A 12,127-nucleotide genomic window follows, 5' to 3' on the forward strand; every position below is an offset into this window, starting at 1 on the left:
TGGAAGATCAGTGAGCATTCTTCGTATTGCTCTCTCGCTTCTGTATCTCTATCTCTTTTTTAAACAAACAAACGCACACACTTAACAACAGGGTTTGTGTTAGCTGTGCCAGCGTAGGTGGATATCGACGGGACTCTGATCTATGTTTGACCGGCTGAATACACAGAGAGAGGAGGTGTGCTCTTTAAAGCACTGAGTATTTATCTCACAAAGACTTCCACCCTGGCAATGAAGAAATCACTACAATGTCTCTCTCCCTCCTTTTTTCCCAAGCAAAGCTCACAGAGGATAGAAAGGGCCTGATGGGTTTCTTATCTTGATTTCATAGACCAAATAACCAACACAAAGGGCAGAGTCCTATTCATTCAATTTATTTATGATTTATTTGATATATTTGACCCATTTTGTGAGTGAGGAATAGGAGCAGTTTAAGCATGGATTGGCTGGGGGTTCCACGAGGCAGACGGAGAGAGAGAGAGAAAAGCAGAGGGTAATTTTCACCTTCCCCCTTCTCTGTCTCTGTCTCGCAGAAATTGTCCTCTGCCGCCCAGGGGCATGCCTCACATGATATTTGTGTTTGTTTTGTTCACATTTTCTGAGGAAGGTAACCTGTTGACAGATAATCTGTTTCTCTGATGGTGCCAGCCCTGGAGGCAGCCATTTTGAAAGGTCTTATCGTCATCCCCAGCACCTCTGGGTAGAAATTCCTTACCCAGTTAAAAAAGAAAAGACACGGTGATGGAATTTGGCAATGCTGTCTACTGTGGCTGAAATTCTTTTTAAGGGGTGTTAGTCTCTGTCACTCTCTCTTTCTGTCTTGTATTGTATGAGAAATATTAACACAAATATTAAAGGTGCAATATGCAGAAATTGCTCTGTCATTTCCTGGTTGCTAAAATTCTAATAGTTCGCCTAATTTCAGTTTGTGACAAAACAAGCAATGCATAGCGTAGGGATTGTACCATCATTGTACCATCTAAACTGCTGTGAAATACAAGATCCCCAGAATGTTCCACATGCACAAAAAGCTCATTTCTTTTCAATTATGTGCACAAATATGTTTACATCCCTGTAAGTGAGCATCTCTCCTTTGCCAGGTGTGGCATATTAAGAAGCTGATTAAACAGTATGATCATTACATAGGTGCACCTTGTGTTGGGGACAATAAAAGACCAGTCTAAAATGTGCAGTTTTGTAACACAACACAATGCCACAAATGTCTCAAGTTCTGAGAGAGTTTGCAATTGACATGCTGACTGCAGGAATGTCCACCAGAACTGTTGCCAGAGAATTGAATGTTAATTTCTCTACCATAAGCCACCTCCAATGTCGTTTTAGAGAATTTCGCAGTACGTCCAACCGGCCTCACAACCACAGACCACATGTAACCACGTCAGCCCAGGACCTCCACATCCGGCTTCTTCACCTGCGATATCGTCTGAGACCAGCCACCCGGACAGCTTATGAAACTGAGAAGTATTTCTATCTGTAATAAAGCCTTTTGTGGGGAAAAGCTCATTTATGATTGGCTGCCACCCATGGCATCGCCCATGCCCAGTCATGTGAAATCCATAGATTAGGTCCTATTTTTTTTTTTTTCAATTGACGGATTCCCTTATATGAACTGTAACTCAGTAAAATCATTAATTGTTGCAAGTTGTGTTTTTATTCAACAAAAATTATTATATTTTCAGCTGTTGACGCTGTTGAGAATAGAAACACATAGGACACATAGAACAGATGTACCTCTTCTTAGAAATGTTTTCAATGAGAATGACAGACATATAACTCACTTTTCTAGTAACATATTGCAGACTGTGAAAGGTCAGTGACTCCAAGGTTAATGAAAGGGCCTTGAGGCATTGAGCAAGCACTGTCGGCTCACAACGCTATTCATAATTGGAAGCAATGCAGTGGATAGTCCTTCCCATGCCTCCAACCCTATTCGCTGAAAGCCAGATGAGTTTAGTCAAATGTGTGTTTCTCTAAACGGCCTGCCCGCTCTGGCTCACCCCATACTCACAGCCTGTGGCGGCTACCACCAGCCGGTGACCTCATGTAAATGCTGCTCGCTCATGTGTGAAACGATTGGCTGCCCTCGAAACAACCTGTATGCCATCGGACAGGAGACAGCAGCTATAAAGGCCAGCAAACCACTGACCTCATACATCTGTACGACTCTGAAATGTTTAGTGTATTAGTCCTCCGTTCACTGTAACAGAGGGTGATGACTGTGTTTTCGGGGTGTTGGAGTTAAAGTGAGGGCACTATTACCACGTGCTGGATGGAGATGGGGTTGGGGCGGGTGCCAGGTGTAAAGATGGCCGCAGGGGCTTAGGAGATGGTGAAGAGAGATTGGCAGATTGAACGTCCACACATCCTGCACTACAGAGACCCGACCAACATATGGTACAGCAGTTGTGTTGTTGGCCGTCCTTAGCAGAAAGAGGAGGATACTGTTTGGTGTTCTCAGAGGCTGAATCATGTTGGAAAGGAAAGAATTCAAAACCGAGACAGGCTGGGACGGCGAGGAGGATAGATAGGAAATACTGTATATCAATGGAAAACAGACGAGCACCAAAAATGTCAGATCGAGGAGCTGGGAAACAAGGATGAGAAATGAAATAATGAGTGAGAGAGAGAGACACAACTGAGAGGGACTGTGTGTGTGATGGAGGATGAGGGAGAAGGATAGGGAAATACTGGGAGGCATACGCAGAAGGAAGGAGAGCTAGGCAGAAAAAGAGTGGAAGACAGAATGAGACTCGCTTACGAATAAAGAGAGAGAGAAAATGTAGAAAAGGGGAGGAAAAGGGAGAGAAATGTGAAGAGAAAGAGAGAGCTAAGCGGAGAGTCAGAGGGAGAGAGAGCCATCAGGCGTCAGTAATTTGAGCTCTCTAAATGGATGGCAGGCCCAGCGTGTTGCTGCATGGCCGATGAGGGCTTTGACAGCACAGCATTAATTTGGGACCAACTAAAACAAGCTGGGGAATAATGAAACAGTATGGGAGAGTGGAAAGAGGTGGAGAGGAGGAGTGAAGGAGGGGGTGACTCAGCCACATGTTTTAGTAGGAGGCACCAGCGTAACAGTGTAATGGCCATTTATACATAGAGACAGCACTGACAGTGCATGTGTATGTGTGTGTGTGTGTGTGTGCATGTCTCGGCCCCTCAGAACAGCAGGTAGGCATTAGTAGTCTGACATCCTTTACACAGCCAGCTCTTTGCTCTGGCCTGATGAAGAAATGAGGCCCTAATGGCACCTCTGCTGATCTCACAGTAAACACACATAGGAGCCAAAACTGCTATCAGAACATCACAACCAGAGGGGCCATGGCCCACAGCCTACAATATTGCTGAAGTTTCAAGCAACCAAGTGTGTGTGTCTGGTGTGTGTGTGAGTGAGTCTGGTGGCAGTGTATGAGTGTTGGGGTGGGTGTACGGATGTGCGAGAGACAGACAGGCAGAAAGGAAAACACCAATCTAGTTGCTGGTGTTAGTTTTCTGTGTGCGGTCTGTGTGTTCACATGTTCCGGTGTTGGAGCACCCACTAGTCTTTTATCTCCTTCAACGCCATGTAGACGAAAGCTGGTAGAAAGGAGGCTCGGAGACAGACAGACATACAGACAGGGTGTGTGTGGTGTCTCATCTGATGCTGGTAATGAACACAGTGTTGGCACACACCACAGTAGCTGTGATACATGTCATATTAACTAATCAGCACACATACACACACCACAGTCCCTATCACCCTATCAACCAACTAGGAGCAAGTGACAGCATTCCTCTCTGCTCCCCTCCCTCCCTCCTCTCCTGTCCTCCCTCCCTTCCTCCTCTCCTGTCCTCCCTCCCTCCCTCTCCTCCTTTCCTCCTGTCCACCCTCCCTCCCTCTCTCCCTCCTTTGCTCCTCTCCTGTCCTCCCTCCCTCGCTCCTCTCCTGTCCTCCCTCCCTCTCCTCCTTTCCTCCTGTCCACCCTCACTCTCTCCCATCCCTCTCCTCCTTTCCTCCTGTCCACCCTCACTCTCTCCCATCCCTCTCCTCCTTTCCTCCTGTCCTCCCTCCCTCTCCTCCTTTCCTCCTGTCCACCCTCACTCTCTCCCATCCCTCTCCTCCTTTCCTCCTGTCCTCCCTCCCTCTCCTCCTGTCCACCCTCACTCTCCTCCCTCCCTCCCTCCCTCTCTTCCTTTCCTCCTGTCCTCCCTCCCTCCCTTGCTCCTCTCCTGTCCTCCCTCCCACCCCCCTTGCTCCTCTCCTGTCCTCCCTCCCACCCCCCTTGCTCCTCTCCTGTCCTCCCTCCCACCCCCTTGCTCCTCTCCTGTCCTCCCTCCCTTCTTCCCTCCCTCTCCTCCTTTCCTCCCTCCCTCCCTTGCTCCTCTCCTGTCCTCCCTCCCACCCCCCTTGCTCCTCTCATGTCCTCCCTCCCCCTTGCTCCTCTCCTGTCCTCCCTCCCTTCTTCCCTCCCTCGCTCCTCTCCTGTCCTCCCTCCCTCGCTCCTCTCCTCTCCTGTCCTCCCTCCCTCTCCTCTCCTCCTCCTTTCCCCCTGTCCACCCTCCCTCCCGTCCACCCTCCCTCTCCTCCATCCCTCTCCTTTCCTCCCTCCCCTCCTGTCCTCCCTCCCATCCCTCCCTCCTCCCCTCCTGTCCTCCCCTCCTGTCCTCCCCCCCTCCCTGTCCTCCCTCCTCTTGCTCCTCTCCTGCCTCTCTTGCCTCTCTTGCTCCCCTGTCCACCCTGTCTGTCCTCCCTCCCTCCATCCCTCTCCTTTCCTCCCTCCCTCCTGTCCTCCCTCCCTCCTCCCTCCTCCCCTCCTGTCCTCCCCTCCTCCTCCCCTCCTCCTCCCTCTCTTGCTCCTCTCCTGTCCTTCCCCCCTCCTCCCTCCTGTCCTCCCTCCCCCTCCTGTCCTCCCTCCCTCCTGTCCTCCCCTCCTGCTCCTCTCCTGCTCCTCTCCTCCCTCCTTGCTCCCCTCCCTCCCTCCCCTCCTGTCCTCCCTCCCCTCCTGTCCTCCCTCCTGTCCTCCCTCCCTCCCTCCCTTGCTCCTCTCCTCCCTCCCGTCCTCCCTCTTGCTCCTCTCCTGCTCCTCTCCTCCCTCCCGTCCGTCCGTCCTCCCTCCTCTCCTGTCCTCCCTCCCCTCCTGTCCTGCCTCTCTTGCTCCTCTCCTGTCCTCCCTCCCTCCCTTGCTCCTCTCCTGTCCTCCCTCTTTCTAACCTTCCAAATCAAATCAAATCAAATAAAATTTTATTTGTCACATACACATGGTTAGCAGATGTTAATGCGAGTGTAGCGAAATGCTTGTGCTTCTAGTTCCAACAATGCAGTAATAACGAACAAGTAATCTAACTAACAATTCCAAAAAAAAAACTACTGTCTTATACACAGTGTAAGGGGATAAAGAATATGTACATAAGGATATATGAATGAGTGATGGTACAGAGCAGCATAGGCAAGATACAGTAGATGATATCGAATACAGTATATACATATGAGATGAGTATGTAAACCAAGTGGCATAGTTAAAGTGGCTAGTGATACATGTATTACATAAGGATGCAGTCGATGATATAGAGTACAGTATCTACGTATGCATATGAGATGAATAATGTAGGGTAAGTAACATTATATAAGGTAGCATTGTTTAAAGTGGCTAGTGATATATTTACATCATTTCCCATCAATTCCCATGATTAAAGTGGCTGGAGTAGAGTCAGTGTCATTGACAGTGTGTTGGCAGTAGCCACTCAATGTTAGTGGTGGCTGTTTAACAGTCTGATGGCCTTGAGATAGAAGCTGTTTTTCAGTCTCTCGGTCCCAGCTTTGATGCACCTGTACTGACCTCGCCTTCTGGATGACAGCGGGGTGATCAGGCCGTGGCTCGGGTGGTTGATGTCCTTGATGATCTTTATGGCCTTCCTGTAGCATCGGGTGGTGTAGGTGTCCTGGAGGGCAGGTAGTTTGCCCCCGGTGATGCGTTGTGCAGACCTCACTACCCTCTGGAGAGCCTTACGGTTGAGGGCGGTGCAGTTGCCATACCAGGCGGTGATACAGCCCGCCAGGATGCTCTCGATTGTGCATCTGTAGAAGTTTGTGAGTGCTTTTGGTGACAAGCCGAATTTCTTCAGCCTCCTGAGGTTGAAGAGGCGCTGCTGCGCCTTCCTCACGATGCTGTCTGTGTGAGTGGACCAATTCAGTTTGTCTGTGATGTGTATGCCGAGGAACTTAAAACTTGCTACCCTCTCCACTACTGTTCCATCGATGTGGATGGGGGTGTTCCCTCTGCTGTTTCCTGAAGTCCACAATCATCTCCTTAGTTTTGTTGACGTTGAGTGTGAGGTTATTTTCCTGACACCACACTCCGAGGGCCCTCACCTCCTCCCTGTAGGCCGTCTCATCGTTGTTGGTAATCAAGCCTACCACTGTTGTGTCGTCCGCAAACTTGATGATTGAGTTGGAGGCGTGCGTGGCCACGCAGTCGTGGGTGAACAGGGAGTACAGGAGAGGGCTCAGAACGCACCCTTGTGGGGCCCCAGTGTTGAGGATCAGCGGGGAGGAGATGTTGTTGCCTACCCTCACCACCTGGGGGCGGCCCGTCAGGAAGTCCAGTACCCAGTTGCACAGGGCGGGGTCGAGACCCAGGGTCTCGAGCTTGATGACGAGCTTGGAGGGTACTATGGTGTTGAATGCCGAGCTGTAGTCGATGAACAGCATTCTCACATAGGTATTCCTCTTGTCCAGATGGGTTAGGGCAGTGTGCAGTGTGGTTGAGATTGCATCGTCTGTGGACCTATTTGGGCGGTAAGCAAATTGGAGTGGGTCTAGGGTGTCAGGTAGGGTGGAGGTGATATGGTCCTTGACTAGTCTCTCAAAGCACTTCATGATGACGGATGTGAGTGCTACGGGCGGTAGTCGTTTAGCTCAGTTACCTTAGCTTTCTTGGGAACAGGAACAATGGTGGCCCTCTTGAAACATGTGGGAACAGCAGACTGGTATAGGGATTGGTTGAATATGTCCGTAAACACACCGGCCAGCTGGTCTGCGCATGCTCTGAGGGCGCGGCTGGGGATGCCGTCTGGGCCTGCAGCCTTGCGAGGGTTAACACGTTTAAATGTCTTACTCACTTCGGCTGCAGTGAAGGAGAGACCGCATGTTTTCGTTACAGGCCGTGTCAGTGGCACTGTATTGTCCTCAAAGCGGGCAAAAAAGTTATTTAGTCTGCCTGGGAGCAAGACATCCTGGTCCGTGACTGGGCTGGGTTTCTTCCTGTAGTCCGTGATTGACTGTAGACCCTGCCACATGCCTCTTGTGTCTGAGCCGTTGAATTGAGATTCTACTTTGTCTCTGTACTGGCGCTTAGCTTGTTTGATAGCCTTGCGGAGGGAATAGCTGCACTGTTTGTATTCAGTCATGTTACCAGACACCTTGCCCTGATTAAAAGCAGTGGTTCGCGCCTTCAGTTCCACACGAATGCTGCCATCAATCCACGGTTTCTGGTTAGGGAATGTTTTAATCGTTGCTATGGGAACGACATCTTCAACGCACGTTCTAATGAACTCGCACACCGAATCAGCGTATTCGTCAATGTTGTTGTCTGACGCAATACGAAACATCTCCCAGTCCACGTGATGGAAGCAGTCTTGGAGTGTGGAGTCAGCTTGGTCGGACCAGCATTGGACAGACCTCAGCGTGGGAGCTTCTTGTTTTAGTTTCTGTCTGTAGGCAGGGATCAACAAAATGGAGTCGTGGTCAGCTTTTCCGAAAGGGGGGCGGGGCAGGGCCTTATATGCGTCGCGGAAGTTAGAGTAACAATGATCCAGGGTCTTTCCACCCCTGGTTGCGCAATCGATATGCTGATCAAATTTAGGGAGTCTTGTTTTCAGATTAGCCTTGTTAAAATCCCCAGCACAATGAATGCAGCCTCCGGATAAATCGTTTCCAGTTTGCTGAGAGTTAAATAAAGTTCGTTCAGAGCCATCGATGTGTCTGCTTGGGGGGGGATATATACGGCTGTGATTATAATCGAAGAGAATTCTCTTGGTAGATAATGCGGTCTACATTTGATTGTGAGGAATTCTAAATCAGGTGAACAGAAGGATTTGAGTTCCTGTATGTTTCTTTCATCACACCATGTCACGTTGGCCATAAGGCATACGCCCCCGCCCCTCTTCTTACCAGAAAGATGTTCGTTTCTGTCGGCGCGATGCGTGGAGAAACCCGCTGGCTGCACCGCTTCGGATTGCGTCTCTCCAGTTAGCCATGTTTCCGTGAAGCAGAGAACGTTACAGTCTCTGATGTCCCTCTGGAATGCTACCCTTGCTCGGATTTCATCAACCTTGTTGTCAAGAGACTGGACATTGGCAAGAAGAATGCTAGGGAGTGGTGCACGATGTGCCCGTCTCCGGAGTCTGACCAGAAGACCGCTTCGTTTCCCTCTTTTTCTGAGTCGTTTTTTGGGTCGCTGCATGGGAACCATTCCGTGGCACTGGTTGTAAGGCAGAACACAGGATCCGCATCGCGAAAAACATATTCTTGGTCGTACTGATGGTGAGTTGACGCTGATCTTATATTCAGTAGTTCTTCTCGGCTGTATGTAATGAAACCTAAGATGACCTGGGGTACTAGTGTAAGAAATAACACGTAAAAAAACAAAAAACTGCATAGTTTCCTAGGAACGCGAAGCGAGGCGGCCATCTCTGTCGGCGCCGGAAGTCAAAAGGCAGGCTAAATGAGAGGAACTAAGCCCAGCCAATCAAACACAATAGATGGGATGGAGGAGAGAAAAAGAGAGAGAGAGAGGGCAGAGGGGGGTGGGGAGAGAGGGAGAGAGAGGTGGTGGGGAGAGAGGGAGAGCGCACAGGTTGGGAGAGAGAAAGAGAGAGGTGGTGGGGAGAGAGGGAGAGAGCACGGGTTGGGAGAGAAAAAGAGGGGAGCGAGAGGGGATGGGGAGAGGGGGTGGAGAGAGAGAGACAGAGAGAGAGATAGGGGAGGGGGGTAGTACTGAGCGATTAGTGCTTTGAGGTAGTTAGTTTTCGTTTTTTTTTTTTTTTTTTTTTCTCATGGTTTTCAATTTTCGGTTTTGATTATTTGGGTTGAACGCTGTTACAACACAGAATAAAACAATAAATAAAAGTCCCATGATGGTAGTGACTGCCTGTTACTGCTTATCACTTATTAACCATCATTCTTTCACATGACTGTAGTTTAATAAAATATTTACGTTGGTGTGTATATTGCATTTGTTTTATCGGATAACTATTATTTCATTCCAAGTCTTCATCTAATCTCTGCTGACTATGCTGTCTGACAAAATCACTATTTTGTAGTTCCTCAAAGTAAATAAGGCATACTTTTATGACTGCTGAATAACTACTATCAATCACATATTTTCAGGTAGAGATAGCTCCCAAAGCAAAGGCTGCTCTCTATATTCCCTCATGATCTCTTTTTTTTCTCTCCGTACGGGGACGAAGGTCGAAAGCCATGCGTCCTCCAAAACACAACCCAACCAAGCCGCACTGGTTCTTAACACAGTGCAACCAACCCGGAAGCCAGCCACACCAATGTGTCGGAGGAAACATGTTGCACCAGGCTCCCAACATGAGTCGCTAGTGTGCGATGAGACAATGATATCCCTACCGGCCAAACCCTCCCTAACCCGGACGACACTAGGCCAATTGTGCGTTGCCCCATGGACCTCCCGGCCGCGACAGAGCCTGGGCTCAAACCCAGAGTCTCTGGTGGCACAGCTAGCACAGAAATTCAGTGCCCTAGACCACAGCGCCACCCGGGAGGCCATTCTTCTGTCTCTTCTGAAGCAGACATAAAAGAAACACAGAACGGACAAGTAGATGCACAATGGCTTATGGTCATTGTAGTTAACTTCCACGTTTTATGCTCTACAATATGTAGATTACTGGCCTGGTCGAAACAACTCCCTTCTACATTGCATAGTTCAGGCTGGATCTGATATATGTCTAGAGGTCACAGACAAAAAAGAACGAAATTGAATTTAAATAATTTAAATAACTGAAATGTTGGTTAATTGCTCAGCACTAAGGTGGATAGAGAGAGGGGGTAAGGAGAGAGAGAGAGGGAGGGAGAGAGAGGGGGTAAGGAGAGAGAGAGAGGGAGGGAGAGAGAGGGGGTAAGGAGAGAGAGGGGGGAGGAGAGAGAGGGGTAAGGAGAGAGAGAGGGGGGAGAGAGAGAGGGTAAGGAGAGAGAGGGGGTAAGGGAGAGAGAGGGGGTAAGGAGAGAGAGGGGTGGGGAGCGAGAGAAGGGGTGGGGAGCGAGAGAAGGGGTGGGGAGCGAGAGTATGAGAGAACAAGAGAGATGTCTACTATTTGCTGATGATCTGGTGCTTCTGTCACCAACCAAGGGCCTACAGCAGCACCTATATCTTCTGCACAGACCTGGGCCCTGACAGTAAATCTTAGTAAGACCAAAATAATGGTGTTCCTAAAAAGGTCCAGTCGCCAGGACCACAAATACAAATTCCATCTAGACACCGTTGCCCTAGAGCACACAAACACTATACATACCTTGGGCCTAAACATCAGCACCACAGGTAACTTCCACAAAGCTGTGAACGATCGGAAAGACAAGGCAAGAGGAACATAAAATTCGACATACCAAATAGGATCTTGCAAAAAATACTCTAATCAGTTATAGAACCCATTGCCCTTTATGGCTGTGAGATCTAGGGTCCGCTCACCAACCAAGAATTCACAAAATGGGATAAACACCAAATTGAGGCTCATGCAGAATTCTGCAAAAATATCCTCAGTGTACAACATAAAACACCAAATAATGCATGCAGAGCAGAATTAGGCTGATACACACTAATTATCAAAATTCAGAAAAAAGATGTTAAATTCTACCACCACCTAAAAGGAAGCGATTCCCAAACCTTCCATAACAAAGTCATCACCTACAGAGAGATGAACCTGGAGAAGAGTTCCCTAAGCAAGCTATTGGTCATTGTAGTTAAACAAGTTGGTCCTGGGGCTCTGTTAACAAACACAAACAGACCTCACAGAGCCCCAGGACAGCAACACAATAGGGCCCAACAAAAATCACGAAAAAACAAAAAGATAATTGTAATGGGATTCTTCCTGGGAAGGAGAGGCGGACCAAAATGCAGCGTGGTTAAAGTTCATGTTTTTTCAATAATGAAACTATACATGAATAAACTACAAAACAAGAAACCTGGAAAACCCGAAACAGCCCTATCTGGTGCAACAAATACAAAGACAGGAAACAACCACACACAAAACCCAACACAAAACAGGCTACCTAAATATGGTTCCCAATCAGAGATAATGACTAACACCTGCGTCTGATTGAGAACCATATCAGGCCAAACATAGAAATAGACAAACTAGACACACAACATAGAATGCCCACTCAGATCACACCCTGACCAAACAAAACATAGAAACATACAAAGCAAACTATGGTCAGGGTGTGAAAATAATTACTCATTCGAAATATATAGAAATGTTTTTAAAAAGACTGACAAAACAAACAAAACACTCAAAAGATCCAACATCTAAAGGACTAGGCTTAGAGTATAAGTAGATACAGTTCCTTCAGAAAGTATTCACACCCCTTAACTTTTTCCACACTTTGTTGCATTACAGCCTGCATTTAAAATGGATTAATTTGAGGTTTTGTGTCTCTGATCTACACACAATACACACATAATGTCAAAATGGAGTGATGTATTTTTTTTTAACAAGTTATTTGAAAATGAAAAGCTGAAATGACCATAAGTATTGGACATGTTTGTTTTGGCAAAAGCCTAAATAAGTTCAGGAGTAAAAATGTGCCAAACAAATGTCTTGCAAAGACACAAAGGGCACCTGTTGGTAGATGGGTAAATATTAAAACAAGCAGACAGTGAATATCCATTTAAGCATGGTGAAGTTATTAATTACACACTGGATGGTGTATCAATACACCCAGTCAAAACAAAGATACAGGCGTACTTCTTAACTCAGTTGCCGGAGAGGAAGAAAACCGCTCAGGGATTTCACCATGAGGCCAACACTTACAGAGTTTAATGGCTGTGATAGGAGATAACTGAGGATGAACCAACAACATTGTAATTACTCCACAATACTAAGCTAACAATACTAA

The sequence above is a fragment of the Oncorhynchus tshawytscha genome, linkage group LG21 (genome assembly GCF_018296145.1).
Source record: "Oncorhynchus tshawytscha isolate Ot180627B linkage group LG21, Otsh_v2.0, whole genome shotgun sequence".
In the NCBI taxonomy this organism is placed as follows: Eukaryota; Metazoa; Chordata; class Actinopteri; order Salmoniformes; family Salmonidae; genus Oncorhynchus; species Oncorhynchus tshawytscha.